The 20,481-nt window shown below is 45.4% G+C and overlaps 1 protein-coding gene across 1 annotated transcript in view; it reads left to right on the top strand.

The window, feature by feature from the left end:
- The first annotated feature begins 2,163 nt into the window (after positions 1-2,163).
- Positions 2,164-20,481, top strand: part of fars2 (phenylalanyl-tRNA synthetase 2, mitochondrial) — a 124,416-nt gene continuing 106,098 nt past the window's right edge. Inside the window, exon 1 of the mRNA XM_069667798.1 lies at positions 2,164-2,416. The gene's annotated coding sequence lies outside the window, so the exon portion shown is untranslated. The remainder of the gene's footprint in view (positions 2,417-20,481) is intronic.

Raw genomic sequence — 20,481 nt, 5'->3', positions numbered from 1 at the left:
CTTCAACACAGCATGATGTTAATTTAGTCACTGATGCTCCCATTGAGAGTCACACAGACCAGGAAGAGGGGAGGGGTTAGGGCGGGGCTACCTGTGATTGACAGGTCACTTCTGGCGCCAAAAAAAAAAAAAAGATGCCGACGGCCAAAACGGCGAACTGGACGCTCTAAAACCAGGAGTTTACAAACAAATGGGTGACTTCATGTTGCTTACGTCCAGTTCTAATATGCAGTCTGTGGGCGGGGCTTGTTGTATAGTCATAGATCTGTTTATACTAGAGGAAGACAAAGGTGTGGAGATGGATCCAAACTATTTTAAGGCATAAAGAGATTTTATTTATTGTCCAGAAGTGTATCTCAGTAGATTAATAAATGACCAATAGTTCTGATTAATTTATTAGTTGCTTATTATGTGATTTAAAATATTATTACATTATACACAACGAAATTAGTTGGCAAAAACTTTATTTGTCTTATCCGTGCATTAACACTCCCCTGTCTTCTCATTGGTCTAATCAGCCCTGTAGAGCTCCCTGTCACCATTAATCAGACAGACTAAAGACCTCAGCTGTGTTATAAACTATCACAGAATGGGTTATGTAGAAGACGGTCCTCACAGGTATAGAAGCAGTCGTGTGTGTAGAGCGTGCTTACTGATGGACGGCTCTGCAGGAGCGACAGATCAATAAAAGGAGGATTTCCGTCGGTCCCAGGTGACTGGACCGACTCTCTCGGTCTAATCGCAGCTTTCAGTCTGAATCCTGCCGATCAGCACACGCTGCTGTAAGAGTCACTGTTCACACCGGCCCCCTAAACGCCTCTTATCCAGCTTCAGTCCGGTGTCACATCTGCTCCTCCACGGAAAGCAGCTATTTTGTTTTCTTACATGTGGAACCTTTCCAAGGTTTTATCTAAAATCTAAACATTTTCCTGGAAGACAAACGGAAATCTTTTATTTCTGAGAAACATTAGAACAATAACCGATATGTTTGTCCCTTTGATTCGAGCTCTTCATGATTCCCTCCTTGAATTACAGCCGTTAAAAGTTTATAGTAAGTAAGGAATCCTCAAACACATACACACCATGGTCACTTGCCAAAGAACAAAAATGTTTTCATGACCCTAAACCTTACAATTAAGTTTTTAAGGTTTTCACCAGTCGCAACCTCAGTTTCCCTGGTAGTGCAGGAGTGATATGGAGCCATATATCCGCTATGTCAACAAAAAAGTGGAAAGGAGCTGTTCTTCTAAGTGTGTGACAACATGACAGAAAGGATCCCTACAGAGATAGACCTTTTTATTACAGAGGAAGATGATTGTTTTAACCACACACAGACGTTACATCGCTCCCTGCACACACACCAGACTCCATTCATAAAAACAGGGATTTTACCTTTAAGAACATGGGAGCTGCAGGTTTACTGCTGCTTTTGTTTTTTTGTGTTATTGTGTAACTTTGGTGTTTTAATTGGTTGGTTTAGATCCAACACAATGTTTGTGTAACATAATAACACAAAAACTAACCAATTAAGGCAGCAGTGGAGCAGCAGCTCCTGTGTTTGGATTAGTGAGGTAAAATCACTGTCTTTATGAATGGAGTCTGGTGTGTGTGCAGAGAGCGATGAAATCTCTGTAGGGATCCTTTCTGTCATGTTGTCACACACTTGGAAGAACAATCTGAGCCTGTCATCGGAAACAACAAGAACTTTTGTCACAGAGGAAGATGATTGTCTTAATCACAAACAGACGTTACATCGCTCTCTGCAAACACACCAGACTCCATTCATAAAGACAGTGATTTTACCTCACTATTCCAAACACAGGAGCTGCTGCTCTCCTGCTGTCTTGATTGGTTGGATGTTTTGTGTTATTGTGTGTTACTAAAACATTGAGTTGGATCTTTAAAACACCAAAGTCACACAATAACACAAACTAACTGATCAATGCAGCGGAAAAAAAAGATCTTTCAGATAATGAAGTCAGCTTTCTTCAGACGAGTGTTAGAAGGTGTAAAGGAACATTCTGCAGATTTTCAGTCGCAGTGTTGACGTTTGTTCTCTGTGTGGGGAAGTTCTGTTGAGACCTGGATCAAAGTGAGTTCCCTGAGCTCCACATGAGTGTGTTTGATTCGTCTGTTTGTTGTTTCTCACTTTGAATCAGCGCCGCGAGCTGCAGATTGAGTTTTCTGTCTCCCTTCTGCCTGGTGGATCAAGGCCCCGCCGTCCCTCCATCGATCGCTTCCTCCCGGTGTTCAGACCTGCGGAAGAATCCGTCTGGGACACATCAGCCCGTGACCCGAAGCTGATCGCCTGCAGCCCGTCCATCCCTCCGTCCACACATCGTCTCCGCTCAGGTCCGCCGCCTCGTCTCCTTCCTGCATCAACAACTCTTCTGCACCGTTCGCTCCACACGCTGAAGTAGGTGCACAGGTGTGTGTGTGTGTGTGAAGCTCTAACTAGGCCTCTGTGCTGTAGTGTGTGTGTGTTGTTGTGATGTCTCCCTGTGTTGAACATCATATTGATCTCTGTTCTGACTCTTAATGTGCTGTCTGTGTGTTTGCAGTGTTTTAGTGCAGAAGAGCCCTTTAATTAACCGGTGTTGTGCTTGATTTGATGTGTCATTTAAATACTAATCTCTTGTGAATCTAATGTGATTGCCGGGGTCCAGACCAGCGCTGCAGGACAGATCTTCCTGACACCCGATGATAAGAGAAACAGTCTCGTGCCTGAGTACGGGACAGCTCGTGGTCGGCTACCTTCAGAACAATCGCTGTCAGTTTGGTGATAACTGCGAGTTTAGTTGGCATGGCTGGTGAGAAAGAAGAGAAGAGCGCAGAAAATGTGTTCGATGTCTACGTGCTGGAGTCACTTAGATTCAGTTGTTAAATAAGTTATCTTAATAAACATTTACCTGCTTATAAATGCAGAATCTGTAAATCAGGGACCGATTCCTCTCAAGCAAACTGGTTTCCATTTGTAGTCCGATTAGCATCGTCCAATCACGTTTCACCTGGCTTTGGTTGGAGGAAAACTATGACGGAGTATGAGAACCACATTAAAGAAAAACAACTCTCGTTACTTTGAAGGAGAAGCTCAGCAGAGCAGCGAGCCGCCTGCGCTACAATGAGGAACATGGAGCATCTAGTGAAGTTATACTTTAGTACTTTTCCACCATCTGGGATCAGTAAAGTCTATTTGTCTTCCTTTCTTGGTTTAATGTAAAATAACAAATGCTGCCTGGAGGCGGAGCTTCGTTAGGGCGCTGAGCAGAGCCGCAGTGTGAAAAGGGCTGTAGGACTGTTCATGAAGATGCACTCTTTAGTTTTTGTTTATGTACTGGACGTCATATTGTCGCCGCGTTATTGAACAATTTATCGCACATTACTTTTCTCCTCGTATCCCGCAGGCCGAGTTTAAATGCGAGTCAGGAACTGGCTTTGTTTTTAGCGTACGGTTTATTTTCTAACTTTGATAACAATATTTTGATAACGTCTACCAAGCGCTGTGAGCGACCGAAGGAACCACGGAGAATTAAAATCAAGGGTTAGTAGCAGGTATGGTTTTCAAAGAGCAGATGTTGTCGGGGAAAGAAATGAACACATACAGTGTATACTGAGTGAAACATCTGTGGCTGGGCTGTGATGATCATTAAAAACTGGAAGAAGAAGAAAAAAGAAACAAAACAGTGAACAGTAAAACGAGAGACGATTTAAAGAGACAGTTGAACAACAGAACAGTTGTGCTAAAATACGCAGTGTCCTTCATTAAACATCAGTGATAATACATTTTAAACGACCTGGTACACGAGCAGCATCTTTCCCAAAATCATGTAACCTGCACCAACGTCTGTGTTTCAGTTTATTTCCCAATGAATATTTCATGGCCGTGACCTCGCTCTGGCTGCATGACGACAATCCGCTGTGAGTTGAGCTTTATGGCGCGTTTAATGTCACACTCAGAGCAGCAGATGTAAACAAACTCGACCTCTGCTTTAATTGGCAGCAAAATGCAAATATAACTCAAAGGAGGCGAAGCTTTGATGTGGTGCAGAGAAGCTGCAGAGAGAAACATCAGGGGGAGGAGTCTAAATGTTCATGTGACACAGTCAGGGTCCTGCAGACGGTCAGGGACACACATCTGCACTACTGACTCGGAGCTACAGAGTGCTTTCACAGGATTTAAATGTGCAGTGATGATTAAAAAAACTGAGCAGCCAACAAACAGAACAGGTGAATAAAGAGGGTCTGACGGACGGTGGATTAAAGACAGCTCTACGGTCTTCACGACCAGTTGGATAAAAACTGCAGATGGTTCTGAGTTGGGTGTCAGAGGAAACATCAAGTCCTCATCAGCTATCAGCTCCTGTAGGGCTGCTCCATTAATCCAATATTAACCCTGATCACGATTTTGTCTTCAACGTTTAAATAAGCATGACTGACGTTTAAAACGCTCCACACGTAGAAAACTCTGCTGCAGATCAAATCAAGCGCTCCCTAAACTATCAGCCGCTCCTCCAGGGGGCGATGGAGAGGTTCGGGCTTCACTTGTGGGGGAGCTGGCGTGTCATGTGATGAGCGCCGACCTCGCAGCGACAGTTTAGAGAGGAAGAGGGAACAACAGAGACGGTCGGAGAAACTAAAGTCACATGTCAAAAGTCAAATCACCCATGATGCACCACACTCAGGTAAAGAACCTGATTTTAAGTCTCAGCTTGATGCTGAGTTTGTACATGAGCCTGAACGCAGCACAGAATGGAGCTGAAAGTGTCGCTCTCACACTGTTTTTGCATCAGTCAAATCATTCTTAGACAAACATTTTGTTGGTAGAAATTTGAAGCGATCATGGAGACAATTTGTGCGTATTCGTCTCCTTTGTGAAACCAGCACAAAGCAAACGGAGCTTTTTAACTGTGACAGAAAGCATCACATTAAAGTCCAACTCACTTCTGCATTAGTTCATTTCTGAAACCTGCGACTGGACTTTGTGTCTTCTGTTTGATGTGATCAATCCAAACTCCAAGGCGATTTTTCATGGCTGATTATGTGTTTATATTTTGTCCTGCACGTCTCTGACCTTCAAAAAGCCTTTCATTACTTTTAGTTTCTTTTACCCAAAACAAACACTCCTGAGTGTGAAGTGTGATGTGACCTGGGACACATGAACCTGCACGTACGAGCTCAGTGACACATGATCAGTGACCGCACCAACAGCTTCTACTGAACCGTTTCTTTATGGGCGATATTCAGTCTAACCAGGAAACCTCCCTGTGTTCTTAATGAGCCTTTCACACACACACACACACACACACACACACACACACACACACACACACACACACACACACACACCCACACACACACACACACACACACACACACACACAGAGATATATTAGTATTGGATCTCTGCCTGTAGTCTAAATTAACCCAGCTTCCTATTTGCCCCCATCCCCCTGATACAGAGGGATGCAGGGAGGAGAGCAGATCAGAGCCACAGCCTTCATTAGCTTTCATTAATAACAGAGGGGCATCCACGTCCTGCCTTCGCCTGTAATTACTCCCCGCCGCAGGTTTCAACCGGGGAGACATCGGCTCTGAATCTCATCACGCTGCTCTCCGGACCGATGTTTACTCCGAACATGCAGATCTGTTCACACCACTCCTCTGAGGTGCAAACACGGGACACGTCGGCAGCAGGTTTTAACTCTTTGTGTGAACAACTTGGACAAACTAAAAGAAGCGTGATGCGTTATTTAACAGAGATTCTAACTGTCCCTTCCACTGTGTGCTTTGCTGATGGTGACGTCATTGTGGGAGGTTTTTTTTTTAAGCTTAATTCTACTAGAATCTTCACAAATAGGTAAACGTTACATAACAAAGGTCCTTTTCCATTGAACTGAAACAGGCCGCAGGGGTAGAGACCTGTCAATCACAGGTAGCCCCGCCCTATCCCCTCCCCTCTTCCTGGTCTGTGTGACTCTCAATGGGAGCATCAGCGACTAAATGAACATCATGCTGTGTTGAAGAAGACTTGAAACTAGAGACTGAGACCATAAAGTCATTAGGAACATGTTTACTGAGGGAATACATCAGGAGAGGAGGAGGAGCATGTTCTCATAGACTGCGCCCCCTGCTGGTGTCGCTCTGTTGGAAGAGCAGGCACCTCATATACAGGCTACAGTCCTCGACGTACTGATCGCAGGTTCATTTGGTGTCATGTCATCCCCCGCTCTCTCCTCAGAACATTTCCTGCCTCAGCTGTCCTGGCTTCACTTTGAAGCGCTCACACATGTTCGTACATTTCAGTCACAGACTAAAGATTTAACAAAGGCTGCGGGGTCTCGCAGGGTCACTATTTACACACTATGACCAGATTCCTGTTGAGATTATTTCCCATCATGCTCCTGGTGGACATCAAACAACAACAAACAATGAAGCAGAAACAGGAGCAGCTTTTGGCCCCAGCTTCTCTTGCGTGTGCAGTGGTTTGTGTTATCTGAGGCTTTTACGTTAGCTGGGTTAGCATAACGAGCTAAGAGTTAGCTGTTGAAGGTCCTTCCTCTATATAACTGAAAACTTTCCTGGGCTCACCAGAGTTTACTGCCGTGCTGACATGAGCCGCTTTCCCACTGGTCAAAACACCAGCTAGCACCCGCTAGCACCCGCTAACACCCAGCTTTTTTGTGGGAAAGGTTACAATCAGCATTCAGACCCGGGTCACATGACTCTGCAGTTGACCCGGGTAATTATCTCCTCGGCTCCGATCGACATTGATGTGAACACAAAACCCGTGTCAACACACTAGTCTCCGCCCCCTTTCTGGCGCGATGCTGCAACTCCTTGTTATATCAGCTACAAACTCCGCCCGTCTCCGTCCGAGCAGCGCTCGATCATCGTTCCAAATTTGTCGTTTGATAAACCGACTGAATGAGTAATAGAGACAATAAAGACCTAACCACCGTAACATCTTCACTGGTTACTAACCCTGTCTCCAGAGCGTTTGTGATGTCAGACGGTGACGCAGCAGAAAAGAGACCGACAGGAGGATACTTCACTGGCAGTGGGAAAAGAGAGAATCGACATTTATAAGCGGGTCTGAAAAACCTGCGTCAACGTTTAAGTGTGCTAACAGAGCTAGCGTCCACCTATGCTGTCAGCAGCCCTCTGTGTTTACTTTCTCCCCGGGTTGCTGATTCCTGTTCCTGCTGCAGACAGCGCATGTGGCAAGACTTCAGATGATGATGGTGATGATTATAGTGGATCGAATAATTAACAAATCCACACCAAAGATGGAAAAGATGTCTGAGGCGGTGTCGGGGTTAATCATCATCACAGCCACCATTTAGAAATAAAGCAGTGACAGAAAAAGCAGCAGCAGTGCTTTATGTTTTACTGCCTGATTCTGAATTCATTAGTGCTTAATTTGAATAATAAAACACTGAAACCCGTCTGGGATTAAATTTGTGTATTAGAGCCGAATCTTAAGAGTTACAGCCAAGGTGATTAACGGGCTAATGGCTGCCTTCAGTGGCATCACATTTGCATCAGTGTATGTTGTCTCTTGGCGTCCTTCCTGGTCTCGTTGCGTTACAGAAGCAGCTTTAAATCTGCTGTCCAAGATCATCACTCAGCTGTTTTCTTCACTCTGAGAATCTGAATATGTAAAGACAAACAAGGCAACATTTACACCAAAATACTTCCTCCTCTCTCCGTCTGTATCCTCGTGTTTCTTTCCGGCTCCAGGCTGATGAAATCTCCGTCATTCAGATAAACTTGGCGTCCTTTAGTTCTGACTCTGAACTACATTTCCCAAGAGGCTGTTTGTCTTCTGTGGAACCTTAATCGACCTTTGCTGGTGTTCTTGGCGGGGCTGTAAATGAGGTCGGACCCCAGGTGTGCAGCACTAAACACATTAGCTGAGAGAAAGCCACCTGCCTGCACCTTGTTAATGACAGAACAACATGAGCTGTTTGCAGGTCAGGAGGAGGCGTGCGCGCTCGGGTTTTACTCACCTGGAGGGCGATGAATGACAGTTTGCTGTTAGATGGATATCCAATCAGGTTAGGATCAGACACGATCCTCTGCCAGTGAAAAGAGGCTTAAAAAATCTCATTCATCTGTTTTTATTTTGTCCCTCCAATGTTTTGCAAATTACTGCCACACATTTTCTTCTGAAAGGGGAGATGTTAGCGACGCAAACGTTTAACATTTAACCAGAAACAGCTGCTCCATCGCTCTCTTCAAAGCCACCACATGCAAACGTTTTACCATGTTAAACATCAAACTTACACGATTACACAAACTAACTGACAGAGGCAGCGATAACTCCTGCGGTCTGAGCTTAAATCAGTGTTTTTCTGAATGGAGTCTGGTGTGTCTGCAGAGAGCGATGTAACGTCTGTGTGTGGTTAAAACAATCATCTTCCTCTGTAACAAAAAGGTCTATCTCTGTAGGGATCCTTTCTGTCATGTTGTCACACACTTAGAAGAACAATCTGAGCCTGTCAGTGGAAACAACAAGAACTTGTAGTGGACGACCTTTGACCCATCAAGGATTATGTTGCAGCCATTACAGCCTACCATGTCTATGTTACAGTTTCAAATGTATCACAACCTTATTCCCCTTTTACCTTTTATTTGCCTCTTCTTTTATTAGCTCCACCCACAAGGTGGAGTCGCCAGTTAACCTAACCTGTCTGTCTTTGGACCTCCTGTCCTTTCCCTTCTTCACTTACAAAATCACCATGCAGGCACTGAAGGCCCATTTGTACTGCAGAGTTTGAAGGGTTAAGTGAGTCCCAGTTACAGTCTGCAGTGTAGCCGGAGAGCTAAAGACAGCTAGTTGGACTGAAGTAATGATCTGGCCTAGCATGCTAACTGTATTAGCGACGGGGAGTGCTAGCATTTGTTCTGCTGTCATTGAAGACAAATTAGCTGCTGTGCTAATTGTTGGAAACTGCAGAGCAGTTTACAGGCCATCAGTGTGTGTGTGTGTGTGTGTGTGTGTGTGTGTGTGTGTGTGTGTGTGTGTGTGTGTGTGTGTGTGTGTGTGTGTGTGTGTGTGTGTGTGTGTGTGTGTGTGTGTGCGTGCGCGTGCGCGTGTGTGTGCGTGTGCGTGTGTGTGATATAACGTAGTCCTTTGCTGTCCAAATATCACCCAGGATGTCAAATTGATTTCTCTGGTGTGTGAGTTTGTGTGTGCGCAGCCTTTCTTCTATGTGTGTGTGTGTGTGTGTGTGTGTGTGCGTGTCCTCCATCTGTTCTAGAAAGCCCTTCCTGAACCTGCTGAGCCCACCAGACCTTATTCTAAAGACACACACACACACACACACACACACACACACACACACACGTGCACATACAGAGCCCATGGTGAGCTGCTCGATTATATAACATCTGAAACACTTCCTGGACACCTATCTCTCTCTCACACACACACACACACACACACACACACACACTCACACACACACACACACGCACACACGCACACACGCACACACGCACACACGCACACACACACACACACACACACACACTTCCAAGCTGTGTGAATCAGTTAAACTGTAACTCTGCTGCATCCTGTCATTGTTTCTTCCCACCACATATGTAAATGAATGAAGTAGGCGTCTGCAAATAAAGATTATTTTTATCATTGATTAATCGGACACTTTCTGAATCAGTTAAACGATATTTAAATGTCATTTTGTTATAAAAACTGAGACATTTTAACTGGTGGCTGAATTTGTGCCATAATGGTCATTTACCACATTAAAAAGATCTAAACTAGGGAGGCTAGTTAAGATCAAGATGGCCGACGCGTCTCCACCTCCTCTCGTTGTACTTAAGTGAAGCCTCAACCACCCGGAGCGGGCGCTGCCATCCTGCTCGTCTGTATCCAGAGTGTGTGCAGAAGAGATCACCTGGTGGAGCCGCAGTACTGACGTCCCGCCCCTTCCTCTACCCGACACACACCTTTACCTGCTGTCCTTGGCGTGTTGGAGCCCTCAGGTGGGCTCAGTCTGCAGCAGAACAGCTTCTTGTGTCGGTCTGAAGCAGATATTCACGCTGATGGAAAGTTCACTGACTGTAGTGTTAGTGTTAGTTACGTCTCCTCTCGCCGTTCCTCCTCTACTCTGCTACTCGGGAACAGAACGCTGCAGGAGCCACATTTGTCAACAGAGCTGTCAATCATGAGGCCACGCCCCCTTTTTACAGCATCAGTCAGCAGGGGGCGATAGAGAGGGTTTGAGGGACTCTGAGTAACCCTAACCTTTTGAGCGTTAATGCACTTGCATGTAAAAAAAAAAAAAAGGTTTTAATCCTTAAAGAATCTTAAACGTGTTTCCTGTTTTCATTTTTACACTGCAGCATCTAAATCCATGTTTTATGACCTGCGAGGCCTCTGCGGGCCTCGGAGAGTTAGCACCCTCTCTGCGTCTGAGCCGGGAACTCTGGGTAACAACGGTGAAAATAAAACATTCAGCTGCTAATAAGGAGGCAGCAGAGTGTGTCGGGCTCTCTGTGGACCTGACAGAGGATTACAGGGAAAATCTAAACCAGCCAGAGACTCTGTCCTGCTGCTTTGTTCACATTCACATTCTCAGGGCTGCAGCCTGATGAAGTTTATGTTTTATTATGGGCTCATTGTGTAAACATGAACACCGTGTGTCTGTGTGAGTGATTGTGAGAGAAGTTAAACACTCTTTAAGGAATTTGCGCTCCAATATACCAAAACTAAAACCTGTTTCAGATCCATCGCAGATCTGCTCGTACAAAGCGGATGATCCGCTCAGCCCCAGTAACCTTTGTAGCCTTTGTTTGAAGTACTAACACCGTCAGCACAGTGGCATCCAGACCACACCGCCAACTAGTGTTCTGCTGGTGTAATTGCACGAGTATAATCAGGCTAAAGACAGCAGAATAAAGCGCACTAAAGAAAGGAGTTAGCTGAAAAAACAGAAGGCTGTTAGAGCTTTTATTGAACAAAGGTAGGGGGTGAAAAGTCCCAATCATGCAGGGTTACAATAACTAACACACGCGCCTCCTCGAGGGTCTTTTCCGCGTGTATTTTCTTGAACACTTTGCCGTCATTGAAGCGTTGTCTGCTGTGTCTCTCGGCTTTGAAACATAACGAGAGGCAGAGTTTAGATCTGCAGAGGAGACGAGGATTAAACAGAAAGTCCAGCTCTGCTTCGCCTTTGTTTAAAAAGCCGCCGGACTTGAGAGGAATATATTTCCTTGTGAGAAACGGGCAGAGAGACGTGGGGAAGTTGGGATCATACATGCGTGCAGAGGAGTGTGCAGTCTGTCAGAGCGGACCTACAGGTCAGCGGCTCAGCCTTTCATCCTCACTCTGCTGCCAATTACTCTTCAACACGACTCTCCGGGCCGACACACACCTGCGACCTGCCGGCTTCACCCGTTCCTCCGTCTCCTCTTTCATCTCTTTCTTTTCCTACAATGGCAGCAGTTTCCAGAGACGGAAACTTTGTGCATGAAACGTCTTTTATATTAAGAGTCGAAGTTTTAAAGGAGAACTTTCTCAGCCCTCTTTTCTTCTTCTGCGATCACCTGCAGCAACAGAGTACAAACGTTTCACATTCAGTATATTTCTGCATTTTACAGCAGGTGAATCCAGCTTTTGATTTCTCTGGGTGCTTCTTGTTGAAGAGTAAAAATTACTGTGTCAACTGTTTTCAGGCAGGAACATTTTGTCTACATTATAAAGACGTTAAAGCGACTTTATGAATCATTTTCAGGTCAAGAACAGACTGTTACACTGTTACGCAAAGATCAAGTGTTAAGCACTGAGGAGATTGTAGAAGATGAACATTTGTGGATTTAAAATCCTGCTGAAAGTTAGAAATTGATCCTGTAGTGCACCGAAAGAACATGTCACTCGTCTGCGCTCAGCGTCACGCCTAGAACTCTTATAACGAATGTTTTCATTGATTGATCCGCGTGTCATTTTCTTAATTCATTTAAATATCTAAAATGTTTGGAAAAAAATGATCTACGAATCAAAGCTGGTTCTGCAGCCTGACGATCTAGAAACTTTCCACACAGAAACACACTCCATCGTTTCAAAGTGAACCTGTGCAGCCAAACTTTGAGCAAACCAACAGTAAATTTAAAAATCCTGTTCACCATCCTAAAGTGTCCGCTCATACCAAATATGTCCCAGTAAACACAAAGTGATACACGATACAAACATGTATGTTGAAGGGGACCCGATCAGGTTCCTTGAGGAACGCCTAAAAGCTTCACAGATTCCAAGAGTCATGAACAAACCCTCCGACCTGCTGAGCAAACGAGCTTGTTGGAAAAGAAATCTAAATTTGAAGCAGAGAAAATTGTCTGTCATTCAGTCTAAGCTCTGCAGTGAGCCGGAATAACTTCAGCTGAAATATAAATGTACTTCTGTGTAACCCGTCTTGTAAGTTGAGTTTGTACATCTTTTGCTTCCGTGCACAAAGTCGGTCCAACAAATTCAAATGAGTCGTGCCTGTGTTTTAGCTGGAGGACATGTTTTAAGACCTGCAGGAGAAAATACAAGAAGACAAAAGGAAGAAACTTGGAGACAGAAGTGAGGCTGGAGCAATCAGTAATACTTGTGTTTTAAAAAGACTCTGTGTGCTTAGACTGCACGCTGAACTCTCTCCTTAATTCTCCTTTTTTCTAAACTCATTTTGATGACTGTGAAAAACTTGATGTTCCACCTTTTCTGGCCTCGTGGAGAAGAAATTTTGCATCTCACACAAAGATAATTGACTTCACAGGAGGCATGCTTTGGAGTGGGAGCAAGTTGCGTTCACTTTCCCTGCCTCTGTTGTCAGTCACACCTGAAGCTGCCCCGACACAGAACGAGCTTTACACACAGTATGCAGACAATTAGGAGGTAAAAGATGCAGTCATGACCTTACACCTTGTGTTTGACCCACAGACTGTAAAAAGATGGCCGACATGACGGCTCCTTAAAAGTGATGCCAAACCCTCTCTATCGCCCCCTGCTGACTGGCTGCAGTATAGCTCATAAAGCCCGCCTCCTCCATGTTGTTTATTTTTCTGACAAGTTTATTTTTAATTAGTTATTTGATTCTGTAAAAAAGGGGGTGTGGCCTCATGATTGACAGCTCTGTTGACAGGAGGAACAGCGAGAGGACACGTAACTAACACTAACACTACAGTCATTGAACTTTGAGGGCTCCGACACGCCAAGGACACAAGGTAAAGGTGTGTGTCGGGTAGAGGAAGGGGCGGGACGTCGATACTGCGGCTCCACCAGCCGATCTCTACTGCACACGCTCTGGATACAGATGAGCAGGATGGCAGCGCCCGGTCAAATTTGTGGAACAGTTTCATGAATTGTCTGAAACGCAACTCTCTGTAGGGACTGAAAAGTCGTCCTACTCAGGTGTTGAGCCGCGAAACAGCTGTTTTTTATTCTGTTTGGGAGACAAACCTGTGTACACGGTGGGGTGAAAGCAGAATGTAACCTGATTTTGTTTCCACACACGCCTGGGTTTAAGTCCATGTTGTGTAGGAAGATCTTTAAGCATTAAGTGTTACTTAAATATTGGGAAGCATCCTTTCCTTGGATGTCGTTTCCTCGCTGCTATGACTCCTTCTTCTCGCACATTTCCAGCGTTGACACGTCAGTTTGACGTCAGTGTTTTGCAAAGACTGTCGGCCTGGCTAAAATGATTGGACGAGCTCTGAGACAGAGAGTCCGATGGATCAGACAGTTTGGAAACAGTCAGGGTTTGACCCGTTAGCTCTGACATCTGTTGCAGCCTGTAGCAGGAAATGAGAAAAACGCCAACAAACAAAACGTGAATTCAAAACAAGATATTTCCCAAAGTTTATAAAATTAGATGAAACAAACACAACTTTTAATGATATAATAAACTTCTTGACCAACAAACCAAACCTCAGTCATGAAATGTTGGCTGCCTCCGTGTTATCACTCCCTCATGTTGCATGCACAACCTCAAGAATGATTTAGCATTTTCAAACAGTCTATTTTCAGCCTCAGCAGACGCTTTCAAATGTGTCAGTATTGTTATTTGGCCAATGCTGTATCATTATTAACAGTCGATCCTCTCTGCAGAGGAGCTGCGTGTGTGGGTGACAGCTAAACGGGAAGAAATGAGACGCCGGCTTCTTTCGAATCCCCAAACACTGAAAATATGAATTGCAAAGTGTCAAAATTAGCCAAAGAAACCCGACTGTGTGTGTGTGTGTGTGTGTGTGTGTGTGTGTGTGTGTGTGTGTGTGTGTGTGTGTGTGTGTGTGTGTGTGTGTGTGTGTGTGTGTGTTTGCATATTTTCAATTTCCAATTTGCGATCTTTCCAACGTCTCATGAGCATATGTTTACTGTGTTACAGCCAGGATTGACACGCCTACACACTTCCCCTCTCTCTCTGGTTCTCTCTCTCTCTCTCTCTCTCTCTCTCTCTCTCTCTCTCTCTCTCTCTCTCTCTCTCTCTCTCTCTCTCACACACTCACACACACACACGCACACACACACACGCGCACACACACACACGCGCACACACACACACACACACACACACACACACGCGCACACACTCCCAGCAGTAGTGTTTTACAGGTGTACAGGTGGTCTGTTTGCAGCCAAAGGTTTCTGCAGCGCTCCCTTCACAGGTGCAGCTGACGTCAGATGTATTTATTTTTCTCTCATGATCTAAACGTGTTCACAGAATAAAAACTAAATAAAATGCAGACTAAAATTCTGCCACCATGACGACAAACATATTCTGGATTATATCGGATTAAGACGTTAACGCCGCCTCCTGAATGCTTTAACATTTGGAAGATGGAAACATCAATATTACAAACTGCTTTTCAATCCTAATGAGACTCCAGTCCGAGCAGGCAGCGTCTGCGAGGGACTGTTTTCTCCACAGTGTTCCACACATTTACTGCGCAGAGCTTTTTACTCTATAAGTCGCATTAAAAGCAGTTGTAGACATCCGCATGCATTAACGCCAGGACAGAGAGAACGCAGACAGGAAGTGATCCCGTTAAACTGCTTACATTTAGGCAGCGTTTTGTCTTCTGATATATGAAGAAATAAAATCCCTCTCTGCATGTAAACTTTTATTATTCTGATTCTGTTGTTTAGGTCCAGTTTGTGCATCTGAAGCGATTATAATCAGGATATAAGGCTCCATGAAAACGATGCTACACATGGGAAGCGCTAACATGGATGGACTCAGGTGTAGTTTGTCTAATACAGGACTTTTCTACGGTGGCCGACAAGGTCAACCGCGCTGCAACAGCTACACTTTGTAACGGTTACTTTAGCAAAGCTGTCAGTCGATCAGGAGCCGCTCCTCAGCTGAAGTTCTTCGCTCGTGTTTTAAAGTTGTGTTTTTGCACAGCGGTCACATGAACAACAGAGACGCTCAGCTCCAGGGACGTCTAACGTTAGTCTCTCTCTCTCTGCCGTCAATAATAAACCCGTTACACGGAGCGCCCCCTACAGGCCTGGAGCACGTCCGTAGTCATGACTGGATTTGCAGCGTTTTTCTTTTGCATGTGTTTCTGAATTTGCAGCACGTTTCTCCTAATGGAAGTCGTTTGGGCCGTTGCTGCACGATGGCCCTTGTCGGCCACCGTATTTGTCTGACATTGAAGCCCACGTTGTGCGGACAGATACTTCAGCATATTGCATGTCAGCGCCTGTGGGGGAAATAGGTCAAATTAACGGAAAAGTTTCATGAATTGTCTGAAACGCAACTCTCTGTGGGGACTGAAAAGTCGTCCTACTCAGGTGTTGAGCAGCGAAACAGCTGTTTTTTATTCTGTTTGGGAGACAAACCTGTGTACACGGTGGGGTGAAAGCAGAATGTAACCTGATTTTGTTTCCACACACGCCTGGGTTTAAGTCCATGTTGTGTAGGAAGATCTTTAAGCATTAAGTGTTACTTAAATATTGGGAAGCATCCTTTCCTTGGATGTCGTTTCCTCACTGCTATGACTCCTTCTTCTTGCACATTTCCAGCGTTGACACGTCAGTTTGACGTCAGTGTTTTGCAAAGACTGTCGGCCTGGCTAAAATGATTGGACGAGCTCTGAGACAGAGAGTCCGATGGATCAGACAGTTTGGAAACCGTTCCCAATTCCCATCCCAATCTTCATCGTGTTGTTTTCAGGAAGCAGTGAAACCCCTCCCCCTGATCTGGGCCTGGACGTTGATAAATGCTGTGTTTTCAGGGTTTATAACCTGCTTGACAACACTGCACGACAACAGCCAAAGTTAACTTCAGATTTTGCTAAGGTCCACATATTTCCCTCCTCCTGCTGAAGCTGCTGCGTGCTGAATCTGACAGGTCGGGGGAGAAAAACGGAGCGCTGAGACGCGGCCGTGTGGTCACTGCAGAGGATGATTGATTCAGATCAGCCCTCGCCGTCCCTCAGGACGACAGCTCGAAGCGATCGATGCTCCGGCCGGCCTCCTCGTATTCATAAAGCCGCTCTGTGCTGCTTCGCAGGCTCAGTCCTTTTCTATGATGACAGAGTTTCCTGACGGCGCTGAGCAGGAAAACTATGAAACAAAGCGAGTCGATGAATAATGCACTTTCATCACAGCTGAGCTGAAGGAAAAAGCGTTTCTCTGACGTCCACAGAACTTGTGTTCATAAAGCTGCTTTAAATTAATTTGAAAAAAGCTCCGAGATTTTGTCTCATATTCATCAGAGACAAAGTGTTAAACAAACTCTTAGATGTTTAAGTATCAACAGTGATGATCACCTGTACACCCTCTCAGAAAGGATCAGACCAGCGAATGCAGCACGACTTTTACCTTTCACCAAAACAAAGGCTGAAGTATGAGCAGGACGTCGGATCATTTGTGATCCTTTTAATTAATTTGGTCTCTTTAAATCTGTAAACTAACGAGGAGCTAACGGGTTAGAAAAGGTGTAAATATGATTCATTAACGACCCGGCCAACTCTGTCAGGTAACAGGTTGTGCACTTTGACAGAAAGAAGAGACTAAACTGACTGTGTGGGGATTGTTCTTCAGAGAAGAACGTCCTGTGAACTGTCAGAAGCAGAAATATAGAAGCTCAGACATTTACTGCAAAATCAGTTTTCTTATCAGTAATTGGAGTAACAGACGAAAAAACAGTTTTTGTTTATACGGCTGCAACGAATAAAGTTTGTTTTGTATGAAACGTCAGAAAAATGCAAATAATCTTCAAACGATTCAAAACAACTCAAATAACTCACAACAAGATCAGACGCGAGACCCAAACCCTCACATGCAGGAAAATAAAGTCATTCTCCGCTTTTAAAGATGTTTCTGTCCGAAAAGTAGCAGCAACGATTCATGGATTTTCAAAATAAAAGTCGGGCTTTCCGTCAGTCGACTCGATCACTTCATCTCTGAAGCTGTTTTTAGAGTGCTTGTCATCTTGTTTCCTCACCTGGTTTCCTGTTTTCTTTCCTCCTCACCTTTCCTTTCCTACCTTCCTTTTTCTTCCCCGTGTCCTTTTTTGGGTTGACTGACTGACTGAATGGCTGACTGACTGACTGACTGACTGACTGACTGAATGGCTGACTGACTGACTGACTGAATGGCTGACTGACTGACTGACTGACTGACTGACTGACTGACTGGCTGGCTGAATGGCTGACTGACTGACTGACTGACTGACTGACTGACTGACTGGCTGGCTGACTGAATGGCTGACTGAATGGCTGACTGACTGACTGACTGACTGACTGACTGACTGACTGACTGAATGGCTGACTGACTGACTGACTGACTGACTGACTGACTGGCTGACTGGCTGACTGACTGACTGACTGACTGACTGACTGACCGTACGTTCACATCCGTAGACGGAGAGCTGTGACATCACAATGGTGGATCATGGAGCATGTTGGACCTCCACTGACGCGACTCTCTGTCTACATGGCTCTGGATACTTTGCTCGGGGAGTAGGCGGGGCTGCTCCTCCGCTGCTCGTCCGCTGTCCTCACCTGCTTTCAGACACCTTGTCATCATACGGACAGTCCTTGTGACACATTGCCCACGTTGACCTGAGGCGGTCAGCCACATACGAGGTTTTGATCTGGTCTTGTTCCTCTCTTCTCCTCTCCTTTGTTTTCTTCTAATCACCTTGTCTTACTTTCTTTTCCTCCTTTCCTCTCCTGTCTCTTGCCTGTTTCCTCCTCTGGTCTCCTCTGTTTGTGTCCTCTCCTTTGTTTTTTTCATGTCCTCTCCTCGTTACCTTTTTCCTTTCCTCCTCTCCTCCTTCCTACAGCTCCACCCTCTCGTCCGAATATGGTCACTCCTGTCTCTACAAAAACATGGCGGCGCCCAAAATGCCGAACTCGAGGCTTCGAAACAGTAGTCCAGAAAAATATTGATGATGTCACTGTGGCCACGCCCACTTCCTATATACAGTCTATGGTGTGGTGTGGAAACGTTTCCTGTCTGAGCTTTTTCTCTTGTTGAACTTCTGTAAAGTAGACTGAGGGGAAAGTGTGTGTGTGTGTGTGTGTGTGTGTGTGTGTGTGTGTGTGTGTGTGTGTGTGTGTGTGTGTGTGTGTGTGTGTGTGTGACACAGTGAAGGGAAACAAATTGGATGTATGAGCCGAGCTGCTGGGTGGCAGAGAGCTGCAGCCTCGGCACTTTTCTCCTCCAACCGTAAAATCCTCCTTCTTCATCATGTCACACACTCCTCCTCTCATCTCTTCTCCCCTTACTTCCTTTCCTCTCCTCTTTTCTCCTTCTTTCCTATCCTAATATCCTCTCTCCTAACCTTTTATTTCCTCTCCTACTCCTCTCCTTTCCTTGTCTCCTCTCCTCTCCTCTCACCTCATCCACTTTTCTGCTCCTGCTTTATTTCCTTTCCTCTCCTCCTTCACTTGACTTGTCTCATGTAGTCTCCTTGTTTCCTCTCCTCTCCTTTCTTCTCTTGTCTCCAATCATCTCCTTGTCTTTTTGTCTGTGTTTCCTCTCCTCTTGTCTCCTTTCCTATCCTCTCTTTTTTCCCCCTCTGGTCTTCTCTCCTCTCCTTGTGTCCTCTCTTTGTGTCTTCTGCTCTCCTTCTGTCCTTTCCTCCTTTATTGTCCTTGTTTTCTCTGTATCCTCCATTTTTTCTTCTATCTCCTTGCCTCCTCTCCTCTCCTCTTCTTTATATCGTCGTCTCCTCTCCTCTCCTCTCCTCTCCTCTCCTCCTCCTCTTTCTCACAGTAAAAAAGTCTCTGATGTTTTATTACATCTTCGTAGCTTCTGCAGGTTTGATCTAATGTTAGCTGTCAAAAAGCTGCATAACATCCACAGCTACGACTTCATTAGAGGAGGAGGAGGAGGAGGAGGAATAAGAAAGGGAGGAGGAGGAATAAGAAAGGGAGGAGGAGGAATAAGAAAGGGAGGAGGAGGAATAAGGAAGGGAGGAGGAGGAATAAGGAAGGAAGGGAGGAATAAGGAAGGGAGGAGGAGGAATAATGAAGGGAGGAATAAGGAAGGGAGGAGGAGGAGAAATGGTTTGGGGATGGAGGAAGGGGAAGAGAAGAAGGAACTGGAGGAGATACAGGGGAAGGAGGAGGAGGAGACATTAGAGGAGAATCCAGGAGAAAGAGAGGAGGAGGAGGGGAGAGACGGATGAAAGCTAGTTTCCTCCTGTGGTTCCCAGCATAGGGCTCAGGCCCTCCAAAGGGTCACCAGATAAATGTGAGCGGTCATCAGACGATTAATGAGACGAAGAAGAAAAGACGTTTTTCAACACTGAGTCATTTGACATTTTTAGGCGCAAAGACTTTAATGAAACCAAAAACACGGCCTTTTAATCAAACATTGATCTGAAGATATGACAACAACACAACTCCAGACTCAAGAGGGACGTCAGCAGTCCTAAAGCCGAAGAGAAACAAAGAGAGAGAGAGGACCAGGTTTAGGTATGTTCAGAAGTTTGTTTTCATCAGTATACCTGAAAACAATTGTTATTCGGCACATTACAATGGTGCACTTCTACGGGGTCCGCCATGTTTGTACGGTAGCCCACAACGGACAAACTAAACACGGCTCTAGTGACCGTCTGAAGGTCTCACTGCGTCACACTTTGTACACGGCGAGGTGAAACAGGAGGTAAAGGAAGAAGAGAGGATGGAGGGGAGCCTGGGGAGGAGCGAGGGAGGGAAGTGTGGAGGAAGGAGTGAGGCAGATTTAGGGAGGGGGGAGGACAACAGGTTTATGGCTTTTAAAGGAGACCTCGGGAGGTGAGGCGGGGGGGGGGTGAAGATGGATGTGGGGTCGTTCCAGGACACGCTGTTTTAAATAAACGCTACAGTATCAGCCAATCAGATCGACTACAGCTCCGATAAATCCTGCTGACGCTCGGCCGCCCCATGGGCCAACACACACACACACGCACACACACACACACACACACACACACACACACACACACACACACACACACACACGCACACACACACACA

This window comes from Semicossyphus pulcher, unplaced genomic scaffold (genome assembly GCF_022749685.1).
Source record: "Semicossyphus pulcher isolate SPU_LCO1_2020_fin unplaced genomic scaffold, fSemPul1.0.p SCAF_18, whole genome shotgun sequence".
Classification (NCBI taxonomy): Eukaryota; Metazoa; Chordata; class Actinopteri; order Labriformes; family Labridae; genus Semicossyphus; species Semicossyphus pulcher.
This window is presented reverse-complemented; position numbering and strand designations above follow the sequence as displayed.